Genomic DNA, 24048 nt, shown 5'->3' with positions numbered 1-24048 from the left:
TATGGCCATTACCATAATCAGTTTCAGAATACTTTAATCATCTCCCCAAAAGAAACCTCAAGCCCATGAATTCTCACCTTTTCCCTCCAAATCCTTCTTCCCTAGGCAACCACCAGTTTACTTTCTACCTCTATGGAGTTACCAGTTTTGGCAATTTCACGTAAGCTGAATCATGCAATAGGTGGTCTTTTGTGACTGGCTTTTTGACTTAGCATAATGTTTTCAGGGTTCATCCATGTGGTAGCATGTATTTCTACTTCAATCCTTTTTTTTTTTCTTAAAGATTGGCACCTGGGCTAACAATTGTTTCCAATCTTCCTTTTTTTTTTTAAGGCTTGGCACCTGGGCTAACAACTGTTCCCAATCTTTTTTTTTTTTTTCTGCTTTATTTCCCAAACCCCGCCCCGGGTGCATAGTCGTATATTTTAGTTGCAGATCCTTCTAGTTGTGGGATGTGGGTCACCGCCTCAACGTGGCCTGACGAGCAGTGCCATGTCCGCGCCCGAGATCTGAACCCTGGGCCGCTGCAGCAGAGCACGCGAACTTAACCACTCGGCCACGGAGCTGGCCCCCAACTTCATTCCTTTTTATTACCAAATAACATTCCATTGTACGGATATACCACATTTTATCCATTCATCCAGTTGACTAGCGTTCGAGCTGTTTCTACTTTTGGCTATTATGAGTAATGCTGCTATGAACATTCATGTACAAGTTTTTGCATGGACTTATGTTTTTATTTCATTTGAGTATCTACCTAGAGTTGAATTGCTGGGTCATGTGGTAACTCTGTTTGACCTTTTGGGGAACTGCCAAACTGTTTTCCAAAGCAGCTACACCTCATTCCACCATACTGTATGAGGGTTCCAATTTCTCCATATTGTTACTAATACTTGTCTTTTTGAGTGTAGCTTTCCTATTGTGTGTGAAGTGATATCTCATTGTGGTTTTGGTTGCATTTTCTTTGTTTTTTTTTAAGATTTTATTTTTCCTTTTTCTCCCCAAAGCCCCTTGGTACATAGTTGTATATTTTTAGTTGTGGGTCCTTCTAGTTGTGGCATGTGGGATGCCACCTCAGCATGGCTTGATGAGCGGTGCCCTGTCTTCGAAACCCTGGGCCACCAAAGCGGAGCGCACAAACTCAACCACTGGGCCATGGGGCCGGCCCCTGGTTGCATTTTCCTGATGGCTGACATTCATATGCTGGTTGGCCAGTTACATCATTTTGAGGAAATATCTAGTCAGCTCCTTTACCCATTTTTTAATTGGATTATTTGTCTTTTTATTATTAGCATTGTGATCAGAAAAGATACTTGTTATTATTTCAATTTTCTTAAATTTATTCAGGCTTGCCTTGTTTCCCAACATATGGTCTATCTGGAGAATGTTCCATGCGTGCTTGAGAAGAACGTATATTCTCCTGTTTGTGGATGGAGTTTTCTATATATGTCTATTAAGTCCAACTGGTCTAACTTTTCATTTAATTCCACTGTTTCCTTGATGATTTTCTGTCTGGATGATCTGTTCATTGATGTAAATGGAGTGTTGAGGTCCCCTACTATTATTGTGTTATTACTGATATCTTATGTTAGGTTTGTTAATAGTTGCTTTATGAACTTTGATGCTCCTGTTGGTGCATAGACATTTATAAGTGTTATTTCTTCTGGATGGAGTGTCCCTTTCATCATTATATACTGCCCTTCTTTGTCTGTCTTTGTCTTATGTTGAAGTCCACTTTGTCTGATATAAGTATTGAGACAACTGCTTTTTTTTTCTTTGCCATTAGCTTGGAGTATCCTCTTCCACCCCTTCACTCTGAGCCTGTATTTGTCATTGGAGCTAAGGTGTGTTTCCTGGAGGCAGCATATTGTTGGGTCTTGTTCTTTAATCCATCTTGCCACTCTGTGTCTTTTTATTGGAGAATTCAATCCATTTAGGTTTAGGGTGATTATCGAAATATGAGGGCTTAAAGCTGCCATTTTTCACTTGTTGTCTGGTTCTCCTACATTTCCTTTGTTTCTTGTCCTGAGTGTTTTGGTCTACCCATGAATTATGTAGTTTTTTATGATGCATTTCTTTGTTTTCTCCTTGTTTATTGTGTCTCTGTTCCACTTTTTTGTTTACTGGTTACCATGAGGTTTGTATTGAGAATCTCATGTATAAGATAGTCCATTTTCTGATGGCCTCTGGTTTCCTTAGTCTAAACTGATTCAGTCCCTTTCCTCTTCTCCTCCTAAGTTGTTTTTCTCACATATTATTCCATCTTGTGTTGTGAGTTTATGATTAAAATGACAAGATTATCTTTGTTTTTCGTGTTTTCTTTATCTTTACCTTTATCTTTAATGCCATGCTTGAATTATTTGCTATCTTATTCTGATTCTGTCTACCTATTTATCTCCTTACTCTGTGCTTTGTAACCCTTTTCTCCCTGTTGTTTTTTTTTTTTTTCCAAATATGAGGGCCGTGAGGATTTCTTGTAGGGGGATCGTCTCATGGCTACAAACTCCCTGAGCTTTTGTTTGTCTGGGAGTTTTTATGTCTCCATCATATCTGAAGGATATTTTTGCTAGATAGAGTATTCTTGGCTGAAAATTTTTGTCTTTCAAAGATTTGAATATGCCATTCCATTCTCTCCTAGCCTTTAATGTTTCTGCAGAGAAATCTGCTGAAAGCCAGATAGGGATTCCTTTGTAAGTTATTTTCTTCTGCCTTGCTGCCCTGAGTATTCTTTCTTTGTCATTAATTTCTGCCAGTTTTACTACTATATGCCTTGCAGTAGGTCTTTTTACATTGACAAATCTAGGAAATCTGGAGCCTCTTCCACATGGATTTCCATCTGTTTCCCTAGGTTGGGGAAGTTCTCTCCTATTATTTCTTCTTCACTTTTTTTTCTTTTTTAAAGATTGGCAAGAGATGTTAGTTCAACATCTGTTGCCAATCTTTTATTTTTTATTTATTTTTCTTTTCTTTTCTTCTTCTTCTTTTCCTCTAAGCTCCTCAGTACATAGTTGTATATGTAGTTGTGGTCCTTCTGGTTTTGCTATGTGGATGCTGCCTCAGCACGGCCTGACGAACGGCACCATGTCTGCACCCAGGATCTGAACCTGCAAAACCCTGGGCTGGTGAAGCAGAGCGTGCACCTACCACTCGGGCATGGTGCCAGCCCCTCTCCTGTTATTTCTTTGAGCAAGCATTCTGCTACATTCTCCTTCTCTTCTCCTTTTGGAATACCTATAATCCTTATGTTGCATTTCCTAATTGAATTGGATATTTCTCGGAGACTTTCTTCATTTCTTTTTAGTCTTAGTTCTCTCTCCTCCTCTGTCTGGCATTTCAACATGTCTATCTTCGGTTATGCTGATATCTCCTCTATGCTGTCCGCTTGAGCATTCAAGGAATGTGTGTTTTGTTTTATTTCTTCCATTGTATCTTTCATGTCTAATATTTCTGATTGATTCTTCTTTATAGTTTCAATCTCTTTTGTGAAGTAGCTCCTGAACTTGTTGAATTGTTTCTTTACATGCTCTTTTACCTCTTTGAGTTTGATGATAGCTATTTTGAATTCATTGTCATTTAGATTACATATTTCTGTGTCCTCAGGGCTGAATTCTGAATACTTGTCATTTTCTCTTTGGTCTGGAGATTTGATATAATGTTGATATTGCTAGAGGGGATGGCTCTGTTTTTATGCATCCTGTTATTATTTGGTTGCATTTACTTCCTATCACCAGTGGGTGGGGATCAGAAGTCATATTTTCTGAGCCCTCTGCCTTCAGCCAAGATCCTAGGTGGTGGAGCTGCGCTCAGTGGGTTGGGGGAAGGGTGCTTTCTCCTGCGTGCTCTCAGGGTTTTCTCACTCTGCTCTCACTGTCTACTCTCCTGGCATGTTGGTTTAATGAGGTCACCCCTTGTGAAAGCTCTCCCCCCAGTAAAGGTCTTCCCTCTAGGCTTCATGGGCCCTCCGGGATCCTTGCTGTTCCCATGTGTGAATGTCCCATCCCCCACCCCTTCCCTCTCGGAGGCCTCCTGCTGTCCTGATTGCAGTCTTTAGGGGAGGGAGTGAAGTTTTCTCTTACTCTATTCCTCTTCCTCTGAGGGGGGCTCTAGCTTCTCTGCCCTCCATCATATGGCTGCATGTGTCTGTCCATCATTATTTGTGTTGTGCTTGGATGTCCTCTGTTGGAGTATGTTTGTTTTATCATTGTATGTTAGAGGGGTGAGATCATCGAGAAAGTTCACTCCACCATGATGCTGATGTCACTTCAGCTGGATTCTAGAAAACTTTATCAGAATGGGGACTAGTGATCCTAAAACACAAGGCTTTCACTGCACCTATCTATTGGACAACCTACTAGAATTTGAAGTTTGAAAAGATCCAGGAGGAAACCCAGGAACACCATCTCCGTGTCACTCCCCCTCGCCCAGATCCCATGTTTACTAGGGAAGTGGTTCTAGTGAATGTTGAGCTCTAACATCAAAAGTCATCCTGGTTTTATTTTTTCCCCTTCAGAATAGCCCCTGAATTTGTCCTTTCCTCTGTCCAACTGCTACCTCCATAACAAGTCCAGACCTTTCTCAGGCCTGGTTTACTGTCACAGTTTCTTAGCCCAGCACCTGGATTTAGTTTCTTCCTTTCTAATCCATCTGATTTGCCACTGCCAGACTTATTATCATCCTAAACACCACTGTCATCACATTGCTTCCTGCTTAAATACTTGCTGCTGTTTTCTACCATCTGGCTGTTGACTCATATTAGCTGAGACAGATTTTTCCTGTTTCTGACCTTGTAGCACTCAGTACCTGACAGTTTGGTACTGAGTTGCTCCAATTATTACATGTGTCTTAGAAGGAAAGTTGTGGTTCTTGAAAACAAAGATGGTTACTTGTATTTCTTTTGAATTCACCACTACTTGTAGTTCATCTTGTGAAAACTCTCTGGTGAGCAGGCACTTCCAAGACAACAAAGTGCTGATGTGTAAAAAATGTTTAAAAAGTGAAAAATTACCTTGGTGGGCTGATAAAAAAGGCACAAAGCTATAAGTTGTGTTCAGGCTTTCTTCAGCTTCAAAGCTACTAGATCGTTTAACTTTGGGTTTTCTTAGCTATAAAAGGAGAGGGTTGCTGTAGATTATCTTTAAGTTCTTAGCCCTAAAAGACTAATTTTTCTTAATTCTTTCCCTTGATCTTTGTCTTGAAATTAAAACTGATAAATTGTTTCCAGATCTGGAATTAGGAAATTTTTCTTTCTTTGTTTTTCTTATGAGGATTAGCCCTGAGCTAACACCCACCACCAATCCTTTTCTTTGCTGAGGAAGACTGACCCTGAGCTAACATCCATGCCTATCTTCTTCTACTTTGTATGTGGGACGCCTGCCACAGCATGGCCTGACAAGCAGTGCATAGGTCCACACCTGGGATCTGAACTGGCAAACCCTGGGCCACTTAAGTAGAATGTGTGAACTTAACCACTGCACTACTTGGCCAACCTGGAAATTTTCATTTCTTTGAATTCTCTCCCTGTCACTTTTTTCAGTTTTTCTCTGCATACATGCTGCTAAAGTAAATTTGGATTTGCAGTTTGGCTGCTTTTTAGGACAGTAGACAGAAATCCATGCCATCTGTTATTCCTGATTTCAGCTTTTCATTTGTGAAAGTAAAGCTTTCACTTCAGTATTGTTCTAGCATAACTCTTTTTTCTTTAAAGATTGGCACCTGAGCTAACATCTCTTGCCAATCTTCTTTTTCTCCTCCTCCTCCTCCACCCTCCTCCTCCTCTCCCTCCACCCTCAAACCCAAATATACAATAGTTGTATATTCTAGTTGTAGATCCTTCTGGTTGTTCTTCTGTAACTCTTGCTCTTCTTCTGCAGACATGATGAAGTGGATGGCACTCCAGAGCAAGTTTTAGCAAGGATTTGGGCAAGCAGTGAATAATGACCTGTGTTATGATGAGATCTATATTTCTCTTGTGACCTGAGAATATTCCTCTTCCTCTGTCAATCCCAAATTTGATGCCATAATCACTGAAAACAGTGGGAGAGAAGCACTCCTTGTGCTCCTTTTGCACAAGGTAAGTAATTAACCTTCCATTCTGTTAAACATCCTGCAGGAATCTCCATATTTTTGCATAATATATTAACTTTGCAGATGGATGTGTCACTAGGAATTGTATGATTGCTGGGAGCATTGGACTCTGATGGAACTGAGGTTGCGTTCCATGTGTCTTGCTAACCACGTCAGTTTTCCTCCAATATAGAATCATTGAACAGAATGATGAACTCTGTTCTGGGTATGCCCTGCATGGATTGAAAAGATTATTATACTGATGCTGGGAGTGTTGGACATTACATGAATTTTATGATTTGGTTAATAATCATCTACTTTTCATAAAACTCTTTCTTCTGGAGTGCATTTTTTAAAACAATCATGTTTTAAAATCAACAGAAATTTGTAAGATAATGTTCTTTTTTTACAGAGTTGTAAGGACTGGTCTTTATTTGTTTTTTGAAAGGTAAATGGTAGAAGAGCTCAAGAAATTTTCTAAAGCAATATAAATTTCAACTCTGGACAATAGTAAGTTTCAGCAGAGCATTTAAACAGTCAACAAGTAGTAGAAATAAAAGATCTTTACAGAGACCAACAGAGATGAGTGGCCTTCTAGCCCTTCTAGACAGTTCTGTGCTTGGGGAGTTATCAGGAGGACCAGCTCTGTCAGCAGGATCCAGCAGGTAAGCCCTGGAGCATCAGGTGATTCTCTCCTTTCTTTCCTTCCTAAGGTACTGTTTCTTATCTAGTTACTACATAGGCTGGGCATCAGTAGCTGCTAGAAAATAGGATACCTTCCATGTTGTCAGAAAACTTACATGTCTGTTTCATGGGGCTGACTGCCTCTTTGATATATAACTTATAATTTTGGTATGATCATTAATATTTCAATAAACAGAAACCTAGCAAACAGGCTTCAACAGCCTGTTTAAAGAATTGCACACCATGACCAAGTAAGATTTATTCTTGGAATTCAAGGATGGTTTGACCATCCATGTAATACATCACTGTTAGGCTTTTTTTAAATTACTGTTTGTTAAGTGAAGCACAGCATGCCAGATTGTGAGCCGTAGTTGAACAAAAGACCATAAGAGAAAATGAAAGAGAGAGTTTATTAATCACAGGTCCTGGAGGAAGTACACAGTAAGTCTGAAGGGACCATATGGGGAAGTCAAGGCAGGATGAAGGCAGAGAAAGAGATAGGACCTAAGGGACATCCCTTTATTAGGGTCCATGTGTGGAATGCTTTGGTGTTCCCAGGCTAAGGCTGAGTCGGTCAATTCAAATGAAAAAGAGTGGGATTTTGGTAAGCTCTACAGGGGTCTTATTTGAGAAAAAGAACAAACTAAACCAAAAGTTAGCAGACAGAAGGAAATAAGAAAGCTTAGAGTGGAAAAATAGAGACTAGAAAAACAATAGAAAAGATGAAAAAAACTAAAATTTGATTTAAAGAAAAATAAAATTGACAAACCTCTAGCTAGACTAAGAAAAAAAGAGAGAAGTCTCAAAATTATAAAAGAAAGAGGAGACATTACAACTGATACCACAGAAATATAAAGGACCATAAGGGGCTACTATGAACAATTATATGTCAATAAATTGAATAACCTACAAAATGGACAAATTCCTAGAAACATACAACCTACCAATACTGAATCGTAAAGAAATGGAATATCTGAACAGATAAATAATGAGTAAACAGATTGAATTAGTGAACAAAACCCTCCCAGCAAAGACAAGCTCAGGACCAGATGGCTTCACTGGTGAATTCTATCAAACATTGAAAGAATTAATGCCAGTCCCTCTCAAATTATTCCAAAAAATTAAAGAGGAGTGAAAAATTCCAAACTCATTGTATGAGGCCAGCATTACCATAATACCAAAGCCTGACAAAGACACTACAAGAAAGAAAACAACAAACTAATATCCCTGGTGAACATAGATACAAAAATCCTCAACAAAATACTAGCAAACCAATGTGGGATGTCAGTATCATGGGGGAGGGAGCTCTCCTGGTGAAAGGTCCCGTCCATTATACAATGAAAAGGACATTCATATTCCAACAGAGGACATCCACACAACACAAAATATGTTTGAGAGACCTATGCAACCATACATCAGAAGGTGGAGGTGCTGGAGTCCCCTTCAGAGGAGGTGGAATGGGGTAAGAGAAAGATTTACTCCCTCCTCAAAAGACTGAAATCTGGGGATTGTGCGCGGCCATTGAGAGGGAAAGAAAGGAGGAGGGGTTGAAACTATAAGGAACCAATCAGAAATATTGGAGATGAAAGACACAATGGATGAGATAAAACAAAATATGGATTCCTTGAACGTTAGCACTGATATCATCAAGGAACAAATCAGCATATTGAGGACAGACATACTGAAATGCTGCAGATAGGAGGAGAGATAACTAAGACTAAAAAGAAATGAAGAAAGTCTCCAAGAAATACCCGACTCAACTAGGAAATGCAACACAAGGATTATAGGTATTCCAGAGGAAGAAGAGAAGGAAGATGGAGCAGAAAACTTGTTCAGAGAAATAATAGTGGAGAACTTCCCAAACCTGGGGAAGGAGATGGAAATCCAAGTAAAAGAGCCTATCACACCTCATAAATATGTCAATGTAAAAAGACCTGCTGCAAGGCATATAGGAGTGAAACTGGCAAAAGTAAATGACAAAGAAAAAATACTAAGGGCAGCAAGGCAGAAAAAAATGACTTACAAAGGAACCCCTGTCAGGCTGTCAGCAGATTTCTCAGCAGAAACCTTACAGGCTAGGAGAGACTGGAATGGTATATTCAAATCTTTGAAAGACAAAACGTTTCAGCCAAGAATACTCTATCCAGTGAAAATATAATTCAGGTAAGATGGAGAAATACAACCTTTCCCGGATAAACAAAAGCTAAGAGAGTTTGTAGCCACAAGACCCATACAATAAGAATTCCTAAAGAAGGCTGTCACATCTTACCAAAAAAAAAAAAAGGTAAAAAGGGGATACAAAGCCTAGAGTAAGGAGATAAATAGGCAGACAAAATAAGAAAATTGTAGCTATACATCAGAACAAGCTAGCAAATACTCAAGTATAACATTAAAGATAAAGGGAAGGATGGGCCAGCCCCATGGCTGAGTGTTTAAGTTTGCATGCTCCACTTTGGCAGCCCAGGGTTTCACCAGTTTGGATCCTGGGCGCAGACATGGCACCACTCATCAAGCCATGCTGAGGCAGTGTCCCACATGCCACAACTAGAAGGACCCACAACTAGAATATACAACTATGTACTGGGGGGCTTTGGGAGGAGGAAGAAGAAAAAAATCAGACTGGCAACAGATGTTAGCTCAGGTACCAATCTTTAAAAAAAAAAAGTTAATCTACTGAAAAAAATTAAAAAGATAAAGGGAAGGAAAATACCAAAACCAAAGATAATCTTGTCATTTCAACCACAAACACACAACGCAAGATGGCATAAGATGTGACAAAAACAACATAGGAGGGAAGAAGGAAAGGGAATTAATCAGTTTAGTCTAAGGAAATAAGAGGCCATCAGAAAATGGCCTCGATTTTCTATGAGATTTTGCATACAAACCTCATGGTAACCACTCAACAGAAAAGCAGAACAAAGACACAAATAATAAATGAGGAGAAACCTAAGAAACCCAGCATAAAAAGCTACATAACCAATTGGTAGGCCAAAATACACGGGGCACGAAACAAAGGAAATGCAGGATAACCAGAAAAAGAGTGATAAAATGTCAGCATTAAGCCCTCATATGTAAATAATCACCCTAAATGTAAATGGATCGAATTCTCCAATCAAAAGACACAGAGTAGCAAGATGGATTAAAGAACAAGAGCCAACAATATTCTGCCTCCAGGAAACACATCTCAGCTCCAACAACAGACACAGGGTCGGAGTGAAGGGATGGAAGACGATACTCCAAGCTAATGGCAAACACAAGACAGCAGGTGTCACAATACTTATATCAAACAAAGCAGACTTCAAGATAAGATATGTAAAGAGAGACAAAGAGGGGCAGTATATAATGATCACAGGGACACTCCACCAAGATGACGTAACACTTAAAAATATCTATGTACCCAGGGCCGGCCCGGTGGCACAGCAGTTAAGTGCACATATTCCGCTTCAGTGGTCTGGGATTCACTGGTTTGGATCCTGGGTGTGGACATGCACTGCTTAGCAAACCATGGTGTGGTAGGCGTCCCACATATAAAGTAGAGGAAGATGGGCATGGATGTGAGCTCAGGGCCAGTCTTCCTCAAAAAAAACCTGAAAAATCTGTGTACCCAACACAGAAGAACCAAATTTCATAAAGCAACTATTAACAAACCTAAAAGGAGATATTAATAATAACACAATAACATCAATAATAACACTCACATCAGTGGATAGATCATCCAGACAGAAAGCCAACAAGGAAACAGTAGAATTAAATGAAAAGCTAGACCAGTTGGATGTAATAGGCATATGTAGAACACTCATCCAAAAACAGCAGAATATGCAATCTTCTCAAGTACACATGGAACATTCTCCAGGATAGACCATATGTCGGGAAACAAGGCAAGCCTCTATAAATTTAAGAAGGTTGAAATAATAAGCATCTTTTCCAATCACAATGCTATGAAGGTAGAAATTAATTTCAAGAAAAATGCTGAGAAAGGGACAAAGATGTGGAGACTAAACAACAGGCTATTGAACAACCAATGGATCACTGACGAAATTAAAGGAGAAATCAAAAAATATCTAAAGACAAGTGAAAATGAAAACATACATATCAACTCATATGGGACGCAGCAAAAGTGGTTCTAAGAGGGAAATTCATTGCAACACAGTCTCACCTTAACAAACAAGAAAAATCCCAAATAAGCAATCTCAAATTACACCTAACTGAATTAGAAAAAGAAGAACAAACAAAGCCCAAAGTCAGCAGAAGAGAAATAATAAAAATCAGAGCAGAAATAAATGCTATTGAAACAAAAATGGGAGTAGAAAGGATCAATGAAACCACGAGCTGGTTCTTTGAGAAGAGAAATAAAATTGACAAACCCCTAGCCAGACTTACAAAGAAAAAAAGAGAGAAAGCTCAGATAAATAAAATTAGAAATGGAAGAGGAGAAATTACAACAGACACCACAGAAATACAACAGATTATAAGAAAATACTATGAAAAGCTATATGCCAACAAAATGGACAACTAGAAGAAATGGATAAATTCTTAGACTCTTACAACCTTCCAAAACTGAATAAAGAAGGAATAGATAATCTGAATAGAGCAATCACAAGTAAAGAGATTGAAACAGTAATCAAAAACCTCCCAAAAAATAAAAGTCCAGGACCAGACAGCTTCCCTGGAGAATTCTGCCAAACTTTCAGGGAGGACTTAATACCTATCCTCAAGCTATTCCAAAAAATTAGGGAAGACAGAACACTTTGTAACACATTGTACAATGTCAGCATCACTCTGATACCAAAGCCTGACAAGGACAACGTGAAAAAGGAAAACTACAGGCCAATATCCCTGATGAACATAGATGCAAAAATCCTCAACAAGATTTTGGCAACCTAAATACAACAATACATCAAAAAGATCATACATCATGATCAAGTGGGATTTATACAAGGGACACAGGGATGGTTCAAGATCCACAAATCAAGCGGTGTGATGCACCACATTAACAAAATGTGGAATAAAAACCACATGATCATCTCAATAGATGCAGAGAAAGCATTTGACAAGATCCAACAGCCATTTACGAGAAAAACTCTTAATGAAATGGGGGTAGAAGGAAATTACCTCAACAGAATAAAGGCCATATATGACAAACCCACAGCCAACATCATACTCAATGGGAAAAAACTGATCGCCATCCCTCTGAGAACAGGGACAAGTATGCCCACTATCACCTCTCTTATTCAACATAGTACTGGAGGTTTTGGCCAGAGCAATTAGCCAAGAGAAGGAATAAAAGGAATCAAAATAGGACATGAAGAAGTGAAATTCTTGCTATTTGCAGATGACATGATCTTATATATAGAAAACCCTAAAGAATCCATCAGAAAACTATTAGAAATAATCAACAACTACAGTAAAGTTGCAGGGCACAAAATCAACTTACAAAATCAGTTTATCTTTCTATACTCCAATAATGAACTTACAGAAAGAGAACTCAAGAATACCATCCCATTTACAATCGCAACAAAAAGAATAAAATATCTAGGAATAAATTTAACCAAGAAGGTGAAGGGCTTATACAATGAAAACTATAAGACACCATTGAAAGAAATAGATGACGACCTAAAGAAATGGAAGGATATTGCATGCACACGGATCAGAAGAATAAACATAGTGAAAATGTCCATATTACCCAATGCAATCTACAGACTCAGTGCAGTCCCAATCAGAATCCCAATGACATTCTTCACAGAAATAGAACAAAGAATCCTAAAATTCATATGCGGCAACCAAAGACCCTGAATAGCTAAAGCAAACCTAATTAAAAAAAAAAAAAAAGCTGGAGGCATCACAATCCCTGACTTCAAAATGTACTACAAAGCCATAGTGATCAAACAGCATGGTACTGGTACAAAAACAGGCACACAGATCAATGGAACAGAACTGAAAGCCCAGAAATAAAACTGCACATCTCTGGACAGCTAATCTTTGAGTAAGGGGCCAAGAACATACAATGGAGGAAAGATAGTCTCTTCAATAAATGGTGCTGGGAAATCTGGACAAACACTTGCAAAAGAATCAAAGTAGACAATTATCTCATGCCATACACAAAAAACTAAAATGGATCAAAGACTTGAAGGTAAGACCTGAAACCATAAAATTTCTGGAAGAATATATAGGCAGTTGTTCCCCCACATGCCTATCTGGGTGAGCAGTGTGGGATAGGTTGCCGAGAGACCAAAGAAAAGACCCAGAAACAGCAAACGAGACATATGGGTTTACTGGGAGTTACTTACAGGGAAGGTCCAGTGGCAGCCAACTGGACAGCAACATCCACCCACTACAACCCTCTAAGAGAAGCTTGCTTAAGTAGGCAGAGGAACAAAGGCTGTGAGCTTGCCAAGAAGTATCATCCCTGTATGACCTGCATTGCAAGGACCAAAGCCCCCCAGAGGGCCTCCATGTTCCCTCAGACTGCGAGGGTCTTGGTGCTAACTCTCCCATGAGAAAGCACCTGAGTTGTTGGCCAAGCCCAGGACTGTTATCATCGTGAATGCTGGTGCACAGCTCAGACAGGAGACTCAAGGACACATGGTTTTTAAAGGGGCACTCTGGGGGACTGGCCTGGTGGCACAGCAGTTAAGTGTGCACGTTCTGCTTCAGCGGCCGGGGGTTCACCAGTTCAGATCACGGGTGCGGACATGGCACCGCTTGGCAAGCCATGCTGTGGTAGGCTTCCCACATAAAAAGCAGAAGAAGATAGGCACGGCTATTAGCTCAGGGCCAGTCTTCCTCAGCAAAAAGAGGAGGATTGGCAGCAGATGTTAGCTCAGGGCTAATCTTCCTCAAAAAAAAAAAAGGGAGGGGCATGCTGGATAATGCCCCTACAGTAGTAACTGTCTTTGACATTGAACTTAAAAGGATCTTTTCGAATACCATGTCTTCTCAGACAAGGGAAACAAAGGAAAAAATAAACAAGTGGGACTTCATCAGACTAAAGGCCGTCTGCAAGGCAAAGGAAGCTAGGATCAAAACAAAAAGACAACCCACCAATTGGGAGAAAATATTTGCAAGTCATATATCCGACAAGGGGTTAATCTCCGTAATATATAAAGAACTCACACAACTGAACAACAAAAAGACAAACAGCCCGATCGAAAAATGGGCAGAGGATGTGAACAGACATTTTTCCAAAGAAGATATACATATGGCCAGTAAGCATATGAAAAGATGTTCAACATCACTAATCATCAGGGAAATACAAATCAAAACTACACTAAGATACCACCTTACACCTTTTAAAATGGCTATAATCACTAAGACTAAAAATAACAAATGTTGGAGATGGTGTGGAAAGAAGGGAACCCTCATACGCTGCTGGTGGGAATGCAAACTGGTGCAGCCACTATGGAAAACAGTATGGAGATTCCTCAAAAAACTAAAAATAGAACTACCATATGACCCAGCTATCCCATTACTGGGTATCTACCCAAACAATTTGAAACCTGCAATCCAAAGTGACCTATGTACCCCTATGTCATTGCATCACTATTCACAATAGCCAAGACATGGAAGCAATCCAAGTGCCCATCGACCGATGATTGCATAAAGAAGATGTGGTATATATATATACAATGGAATACTACTCAGCCATAAAAAAGACACAATCATCTCATTTGCAACAACGTGGATGGACCTGGAGGGTATTGTGTTAAGTAAAATTAGCCAGACCGAGAAAGACAAACACCATATGATTTCACTCATATGTGGAAGATAAACAAACATACGGACAAAGAGAACAGTTCAGTGGTTACCAGGGGAAGGGAGCTGGGGGGTGGGCACAGGGGGTGAAGGGGGTCACTTATATGGTGACGGACAAGAAATAATGTACAACTGAAATTTCACAATGATGTAAACTATTATGAACTCAATTTAAAAAAATACTAGCAAACCAAATTCAGCAGCACATAAAAACAATCATACACTATGATCAAGTAAGAATTGTCCCTGGGATGCAAAGATGGTTCAACATATGCAATACAATAAGTGTGATACACGCATTAACAAAATGAGGGATAAAAATCATATGTCGTCTCACTAGATGTAGAAAAGGCATTTGACAAAATTAAACACCCTTTCATCATAAAAACTCTCAACAAATTAGGTTTAAAGGTATGTACCTCAACATAATAAAGGCCATATATGACAGGCCCACAGCTAATATCATATGCAGTGGTGAAAAGCTGAAAGCTTTTCTTTTAAGATGAGGAACAAGACAAGGATGCCCACTCTTGCTACTTCTGTTCAACATAGTACTGAAAGTCCTAGCCAGAAGAGTTAGACAAAAAGGGAAATAAAAGTCACCCAAATCTGAAAGGAAGAAGTAAAATTATCTTTCTTTGCAGAGCACACAATATTATATATTGAAAACCCTAAAGACTCCACCAAAAAACTGTTAGAACTAATGAACAAATTCAGTAAAGTTGCAGGACACAAAATCAACGTATAAAAATCAGTTGTATTTCTGTACTAACGATGAACTATCCACAAAAGAAATTAAGAAAACAATCCCATTTACAACAGCATTGAAAAGAGGGAAATACATAGGAAGAAATTTAACCAATGAAGTGAAAGATCTATACACTGAAAACTGTAAGATATTGATGAACAAAATTGAAGAAGACGTAAATGGAAAGATATTCGTGTTCATGGATTAGAAGAATTAATATTGTTAAAATGTCAATACTACCCAAAGCTATCTACAGTTTCAATACAATCCTTATAAAAATTCCAATGGCATTTTTCACAAGCGTAGAAAAAACAATCCTAAAATTCATATGGAACCACAAAAGACCCTGAATACCCAAAACAATCCTGAGAAAGAACAAAGCTAGAGGCATCATACTTCCTGATTTCAAACTATATTACAAAGCTATAGCAAACAAAACAGTATCGTGCTGGCATAAAAACAGACACATAGACCAGTAGAAGAGAATAGAGAGCCCAGAAATAAATCCACGGACTTACGGTCAACTCCTCTTTGACAAAGATGCTAAGAACAAACAGTGGAGAAAGGATAGTCTCTTCGATAAATGATTTTAGGAAAACTGCATATCCACATGTAGAAGGATGAAATTGGACTCTTATCTCACACCATATACAGGAATTAACTCAAATGGATTAAACACAAACATAAGACCTGAAACTGTAAAACTATTAGAAGAAAACATAAAGAAAAAGGTCCTTGACATTGGTATAGGCAATGAATTTTTGGCTATGACCCCAAAACACAGGCAACAAAACCAAAAATAGACAAATGAGATTGCATAAAACTAAACAGCTTCTGCATAGCAAAGGAAACAATATATAGAAGGAAGAGAAAACCTGTAGAATGGGAGAAAATATTTGCAAACCATACATCTGATGAGATCAATATCCAAAATATATCAGGAACTGAAACAATTCAAATTTACAAGGAGCTCACTGTTGTAGTTTGCCCTCCCCGAGACTCAAATCCGATTGTCTAAGTCCTGCCAAAAAATGGATTCTATCCTGGGTTGGATGATCACTTTTGTTCCAATAAGCTGAGGTCAAATATAAGCATGGCCAACCAGGCCTTCTACTTCAGTATGGCAGGTTAGTGTGGGTAATTAAAAGAATGAGACATAGGCTGAGGGAGGGGAGCACCCCAAACAATGTCTACTCAAATCAGCATTGGGCTGAGACTCTTAAGAAGATAATAATTAAAGATTCAAAACCATTCTTTGGTTTGTTTATTTATTCCACATCCATGTGCCAAGCATTTGCTCTGGGCAGGCATGATGCCAGGCCATGGGGACACAATAAATAAGCCACCATTCCTGCCAAGTCTAATTAAACCAGGAAAACATGATCCAACGAAGGAACATAAGGAGAGTCCCGGGTGCCCTCATAGAAGTCTGAACTGGTTCTGGGATCTGGGCTCAGAGAATTACTTAGTCAGCCATATAAGGCTTATGGGAGTCAGGTCCAAAAGATTTCCTGCAGCAGTGGTTGTCAGCCTTGAGCATGCATCAGAACCATTTGGAAAGTTTGTTAAACATTAGATTTCCAGGCCCTGCCAACAATCTGATTCAGTAGGTCTACTTTAGGAGCTAGCAATTTTTCATTTCATTTCTTTTCTTTTCTTTTCTTTTCTTTTTTTTGAGGAAGATTAGCCCTGAGCTAACATCTGCTGCCAATCCTCCTCTTTTTGCTGAGGAAGACTGGCCCTGAGCTAACATCCATGCCCATCTTCCTCTAATTTCTATGTGGGACGCCTACCACAGCGTAGCTTGCCAAGCAGTGACCTGTCCGCACCCCGGATCCGAACTGGTGAACCCCAGGCCGCCGAAACGAACGTGCGCACTTAACCGCTGCACCACCAGGCCAGCTCTAAATGTTTCCAGGTGATGCTGATTCTCCTGATCTGGGGTTCATACTTGGGAACCAATGACTTAAGAGTTTTGGGTGTTGAAAGATAAAAACATAAGGGGACATAGTTGTTGACTCAATGTCACGGAGCTGTGACCTAGCATTCAGCATTTGGGGAACTGAAAGTGTTTGGGTATGACTAAAGTGTAGGATGTGTTTTGAGAGTGGTGAAGGGAACTAGAGGTGTAAGCAAGGGCTAGATTGTCAAGGACCTTGAATGCCAAGCACAGGAACTTGAACTTTATTCTGTAGGTAGTGAGGAGCCATTACAGGAATTTAAGCAGGGCGAGGGTATTTTCATATGTAAGTTTCAGAAAGATCACAATAGTCTGGATAGACAGGGGTGGGAGGGAGAAGCAGGACCATCAGGAGTCTAGATCATGGTTAGCCTGGGCCTGGCTACCCCTGAGGACTTACGGGCCCTTGTCAGTCCCTTTTAATGAGCATGATGGTATCACAGTCCTTGCTCTGCAGGTCTCTGAGTCTGCATCAATTCCACCGGTTCTGACCCTGGAACTTTAGTGAATGACCCACCACTCAAGGCCCTCCAGCTGCATCAGTCTTCTCTTACAAGGTCCAGATGGAGCCATCAGGTTTGATGATATCAAGATTGGTCTTGTTGCTCCATTCCTTCAGGGAAGTAAGATTCCACGCACTCAGATGCCACCATAGAGAAGATCCAATAATCCACCCGTGTGTGCTGGCTGCTGACCATTCGCTGTTCCACCTGGCTCTTGAAGGGAGAAACACTGCTGTCCACTGAGGCCTCCTGTCCCCTTGATCTCCATTTCATCTTCCAGATGGGACTGCAGGCATTTGCTGATTGTCTAGGCTTCTTCCCTGGTCTGTCTCACCCCCACCTGGATGTTCTTTGCTCACGGGAAGGGAGGGAGGGGCTGCTGAGGGATCTGGGTGGCCCCCCATGGCTGTGTGTTGTCTCCAAAGCCTCCCTCTTCTGGCAGCTGACCACTTCATGTATCGCCCTCCAGGGTACTTTGAAAAGTGAACATGAGTTCATTCTGATCCCACATCTAACACATTATCACATAGATCCTTCTATCTTCCTCCCTGGCTTATCTGTAAACTCCTACCCCAACAGTGAGAAATCTCGTTCATCTCATTTGCCATTCATTCAGTTAATTGCCTAATTCCAGTGTACATTTCTAGTAGTATCAGTATTGTCACCCTGTCCCCACTGTGAAGCAGCTTTATCAACTAGAGTACAGTGCTTATGGACAGTTTCTGTTGCCTTTAGTTTTACAGACTCAACTCATTTCTGAAGTTACGTTGATCAACAACTTTCCCCCCAACTGTTTCATTGAGATGTTTCATACATTTGTAATACAATTACTATATATTATCGCTTTGTCACATTCTGCATTCCATCCTGGGATTCCGCTGATCTCCTAAGTGATTTTTTGTTAATTAGCATGCATTAAGGTTTACAGTTTGTGCTGTAAAGTTCCTTGGGTTTGACAAATGCACAGTATCATGTATCCGTAATTGCAGCATCATACAGAATGATTTCACCGCTCTAAAGTATCGGCTGTGCTTCCTCTATTCGACCCTTTCTCCCTCCCCAAACCCTTGGCAACCACTAGTGTTTTTACTTTTTTTTTCAATTTTGCCTTTTCCAAAATGTCATATGATTGGAGTTATACAGTATGTAGCCTTTTCAGACTGGTTTCTTTTACTTAGTAATATGCATTTAAGGTTCATCCATGTCTTTTCGTGGCTTAATAGCTCATTTCTTTTAATTGGTGAGTAATATTCCATTATAGGACACACTATGGTTTGTTTATCCATTTACCTATTGAAGGGCATGATTGCTTCTAGTTTTTAGCAATTATAAACAAAGCTGATATAAACATTTGTGTTAAGTTTGTGGACATAAATTTTCAAATCTTTTGAATATAAACTTAGGAGTGTGTTTGCTAGATCATGTAGTAAGACTATGCTAAGATTTGTAAGAAACTGCCAAACTATCTTCCAAAATGTCTGTACCATTTTATATCCTCACCAGCAATGAATGACAATTCCTGTTGCCCTTTATCCCCACCAGTAATTGGAATTTTCAGTTTGGGGATGTTTTACCATATTAATAGGTGTGTAGTAGCAGCTCACTGTTGTTTTCATTTGCAGTTTCCTGATGGTAAATGATGGCGAGCGTGTCTGCAGATGTTTATTGGCCGTCTGTGTATCTTCTTTGCTGAGCTGTCTGTTCACAGCTTCTTCCTCTTTTTAAATTGGATAGTCTTCCTACTGTTGAGTTTTAAGTATCCTTTTTATATTTTGCACAGGAGTTCATTAACAGATGGGTGTTTTGCAAGTATTTTCTCCCATTCTGTGGCTTTTTATTCTCTTAACTGTGTCTTCTTTCGAGCAGAAGTTTTACATTTTAATGTAAAATACGACTCGTTAATTTTTTCTTTCATGGTCATACTTTTGGTGGTGTATCTAAAAAAACATCACCAAACCTAAGACCGCCTAGATTTTCTCCTGCGTTTTCTTCTAGGAGTTTTATAGTTTTGTGTTTTGCCTTTAGGTCTATGATTCATTTTGAATTAATTTTTGTGAAAAGTATAAAGTCTGTGTCTGGATTCATTGTTTTGCATATGGATGTCAGATTCTTCCACCACCATTTGTTGAAATGCTTATTCTTTCTATATTTAATTGTTTTTGCTCCTTTGTCAAAGCTCAGTTGACTCTATTTGTGTGGATCTGTTTCTGGGCTCTCTATTGAGTTCCATTGATCTATGTGCCTGTATTTTCACCAATACCTAGCTGTCTTGGTCACTTTACAGCTTTGTAATACAAAGCTTTGTCGTAAGTCTTGAAATTGGGAAGTGTGAGTCCTCCAACTTTGTTCTTCAGTTTTGTGTTGGCTGGTCTAGGTCCTTTGCCTTTCCATATAAACTTTAGAATCAGTATGTCAATGTCTACAAAATAGCTTACTGAGATTTTGGGATTGGGCGGAATCTATAGATCAAGTTGGGAAGAATTAACATTTTAACAGTCTTGTGGCTTTCAATCTATTAACATAAAATATTTATTTAAATATTCTTTGATTTCTTCAGAGGTTTGTAGTTTTCTTCATATATGTTGTGTACATATTTTGTTAGATTTATCTCTAAGTATTTCCTTTTTTTGGATGCTATTATAAATGATATTGTATTTTTAATTCCAAATTCCAATAGTTCTTTGCTGGTGTAGAGGAAAACAATTGACTTTTGTATATTAATCTTGTATTTGTTATTGTCATTATCTTTTAGTTCTAATAGGTTTGTAGTAGTATCTTATTGTATTAATTTACATTTCTCTGATGGCTAATTATGTGGAACATCTCATGTTTATTTTCTATCCATATTATTTTCAGTGAAATATCTGTTTATATCATTAGCCTGTTTTCTAATTAGATTGTTTGTTTTATTACTGTTGTGTTTTGTTTTTTTTTTAAAGATTGGTACCTGAGCTAATATCTGTTGCCAGTCTTCTTTTTTTCCTCTTTTTTTCCTTCTTCCTCTTCTCCCCAAAGTCCCCCCGGTACATAGTTGTATATTTTTAGTTGCAAATCCTTCTGGTTGTGCTATGTGGGACGCCGCCTCGGCATGGCTTGATGAGTGGTGCCATGTCCACGCCCATGATCCAAACCAGTGAAACCCTGGGCCACCAAAGCGGAGTGCGTGAACTTAACCACTTGGCCACAGGGCCGGCCCCTTATTACTGTTGAGTTTTGAGATGTCTTTATGTATATAGTAGGTAAGAGTTATTTGTTATATCTGTGGTTTGCAAATATGTTCTCCAAGTCTTTCACTTTTCTTCCCATGCTTTTAATGGTCTTTCAAAGAGAAAAAGTTTTTAATTTTGATGGAGTCCAATTTATTGATGTTTTTCTGTTAGGAATCTCATTCTATGCACTATCATTGATATGTTTCCATGGTTTCAAAAATCAAATATATTTAGATGATAACAAAATCCCTGTAGCCCGGTCTGACAACTCCGTTGACTCCTCTTCCTCTCTCACACCCGACGTTCAATCCAGCATAAACTGTCAAAGACACAGCCACACACACATATGTACACGTACACAAATATATACAAAACCAAACCATCTTTCACGCCCACCACCCTTTCCAAGCCGCTGTGGACTCCCACCTGGACCTGCTGCCCTGCTCACTCTTGTGTTCTCTTCCCGTCCCGCAGCCAGGATGGTCCTGTTAAAACCCAAGTCAGATTAGGTCTCACTTTACTCTTTGCTCAGACTCCCCCAATCCATGTTTAGCTTACTCACAGCAAAATTCGAAGCTCTTACCACGGCCTACGAGGCCTTCCACAACCTGTGCCCTCCTCTCCACTCTCTCCTCGTCTCCGGTGCTCCCCTTGCTGACTCCATTCCAGGGGCATTAGCTTAAGAGCTGTTCTCTGAAGACTCTGGACATCCTGCATCGCATGTAGCCGTTCCTTCTGTCCAGATGCTCTTCCCTCGGCTATCTGCATCGCTCTCTCCATCACCTCTTTCAGGCTTTTGCTCATACGCCACCTTCAGATGAGGCCCACCCTTCCCACCCAGGTAAATCGAACTCATGCTGCTTTCAACCCCCATATCCTGCTTTTGTCTCCATAGCATTGTTACCTTCTAACATACTAGAAAATTTACTTATTATGTTTGTTGCTTATTTTCTTCCCCCACAAAAGAACATAGGTTCTGTATGGGTTTGAATTTTGCCTGATGTTTTCTCTTGGTTCTGGCACATAGAACAGTGCCTTAACAAGGCCTCAGTAAATACGGTCAGTGAATAACTGACTGAATCAACTGCCTGTGACACAGGCATCTCATAGTATTCGGAGTTGAACTTAATGTTTTTCCAAGATTTTTAAGAATTCATACATCTAAGTCAGAAAGTTAGGATGGGCCTCATCGTGCTGCAGTTACGTCCTCGCCACCCCACGTTTAACTCTACTAGAGCAGAGCTCAATGGGCAGTGTTTGCATGATCCTGCCAAGGCTCCTCTGTCTCTGGCTGGACCCCATTCAATTCTTTCTTTACACAACAGCCACAGAGATTAGAAATATCTCTATAGCTACATATCACTGTCACTTTTTTGCTTCGAATCTTCTCATGGCTCTCCGTTATTTTCAAGCTAATGTCTAAATGCCGCGTGGTGTGTAGGTTGACATTCCTTGTTTACACTCCATCCACACCTTGGATGTCACTGTTCCACTGACTCACACCCTCTCCCTTGCCTGCCTGTCACGTGCTATTTCTTTGGCCTAAAATAGTCCTTTGCCACCTGGTGCTTCTCCTCCTTCTTCAGGTCTCAGCTGCAGTCTCGTGTCCCCAGCTGTAGCTAGATGCCCCTCTTACCTTCTCTGCAACCTTAACACTTACTCCTTAGGATGTAATTGTTCCGTCTTCATCTGTCTTTCCTAGTGTATTGTAAACTCCTCCAGAAAGAATTGTCTTTCACCTCCACATGCCCACGGCCTAGTGCGGGGTCTAGCGTGCAGTCATCATTCACTAAATGTTTTAGTAAAATATTATGTGAAGAGCAGAGGTCAGTGCCTACTGCCGGCCTCTTTCCTCCATCTGTAAGATGACTCTCCTGGCTGCTGAAATGCTTTAAGAGGATTACATTTTCAGCGACTTGGAGGTGGCAGAGACACAGCATGAACTCTGGGGTCAGCTCAGCTTGGGGAGAATTGGAACTCTTGTGGTTTGGTATTTGCAGTGGTTGAGACTAGAACCAGACTTACACATATCTAGGATCTGGCATTGGTCACTAATTTGGTGACTTCAGGCAAATTAGTTGAGAACGTTGTGCCTATTCTTCATCTGCCAAAGTGAGGATAATAAATATACATACATCATTGGGCAGTTGTCAAATTTTTTGTTTTCTTTATTATTTATTTATTTTGAGGAAGATTAGCCCTGAGCTAACATCTGCCAATCTTCCTCTTTTTGCTGAGGAAGACTGGCCCTGAGCTAAATCCGTGCCCGTCTTCCTCTGTGTTTTTATATGTGGGATGCCTACCACAGCATGGCTTGCCAAGCAAGTGCCCTGTCTGCACCCAGGATCCAACCCGGCAAACCTCAGGCCGCCAAAGCGGAACGTGCGCATTTAACCACTGTGCCACCAGGCCGGCCCATCAAATTTTTAGTTTTCTTTATAGTTAACTAATTTTAGCACTTTTTCCCCAAATAGTAACTCTCCATCCCTATTCCTGTAAAAGGAAGACATGTACTGAGGGGTCCTTGTGCTTTTTTAAAACAGAATGACAAGAATTGCTCAGTAATATGTCACATCCTAGGTCTATAATTGTCATTGGTATATGTGTAGATGTGTGCCGTCTTCCCTCACTTGCCCCGGCTCAGGAACCTGGATGCTGCTGACTCCATACTCTCCAGTGAGTGAGTGTGAGTAAGTAATTTGCCTAGGTCTAAATTAAAAGAGAAAAGTCAAAAAAGAACTTGCCACATTAAAAAAGACTCATTGTGTAGAGTCTGGATTCCTAGTGTGCACCAGGGATGACCCAGCAACTCCGAGGTCAGAGAGGCGGGTGAGAAGCGGCAGCTCCACCAGGCAGGGCCGCGTCACCTGCCCTCCCTCCCCCCACTGGCCAACTGCATCCTGGGCCACCGTTCCCTACACTCAGGACGCAGTTTGAATGGTCACTTGTGGCCATCAAGTTGAGCTACTTTCCAGACCCCATTAGCTGACACACAGGACCTTTAAACGGTTAAATCTCTCTTCGCATGTTACCGTTCATACAAGTCACTGTTTTTTCCACATGTGATTTACAGAACAAAGACACATGAGACTTATGTAAAGAAACAATGACAAGGCTTTACTTATGAGA

At 40.1% G+C, this 24048-nt stretch overlaps 1 long non-coding RNA gene across 4 annotated transcripts in view; it reads left to right on the top strand.

Annotated features, from left to right (window-relative positions):
• Positions 1 to 21165, top strand: part of LOC106782154 (uncharacterized) — a 36600-nt gene extending 15435 nt beyond the window's left edge. For 3 of the 4 annotated variants that reach the window (XR_011422335.1, XR_011422336.1, XR_011422337.1), the window contains exons 2-5: positions 5871 to 6070; positions 6512 to 6728; positions 16930 to 17165; positions 17665 to 21165. This is a non-coding gene — a long non-coding RNA (uncharacterized lncRNA). Of the gene's footprint in view, positions 1 to 5870; positions 6071 to 6511; positions 6729 to 16925; positions 17166 to 17664 lie in introns of all 4 variants that reach the window. The other variant, XR_011422338.1, reaches the window with a different exon arrangement.
• Positions 21166 to 24048: the final 2883 nt, after the last annotated feature.

Source organism: Equus caballus, chromosome 10 (genome assembly GCF_041296265.1).
Source record: "Equus caballus isolate H_3958 breed thoroughbred chromosome 10, TB-T2T, whole genome shotgun sequence".
NCBI classification, from domain to species: domain Eukaryota; kingdom Metazoa; phylum Chordata; class Mammalia; order Perissodactyla; family Equidae; genus Equus; species Equus caballus.
This window is presented reverse-complemented; position numbering and strand designations above follow the sequence as displayed.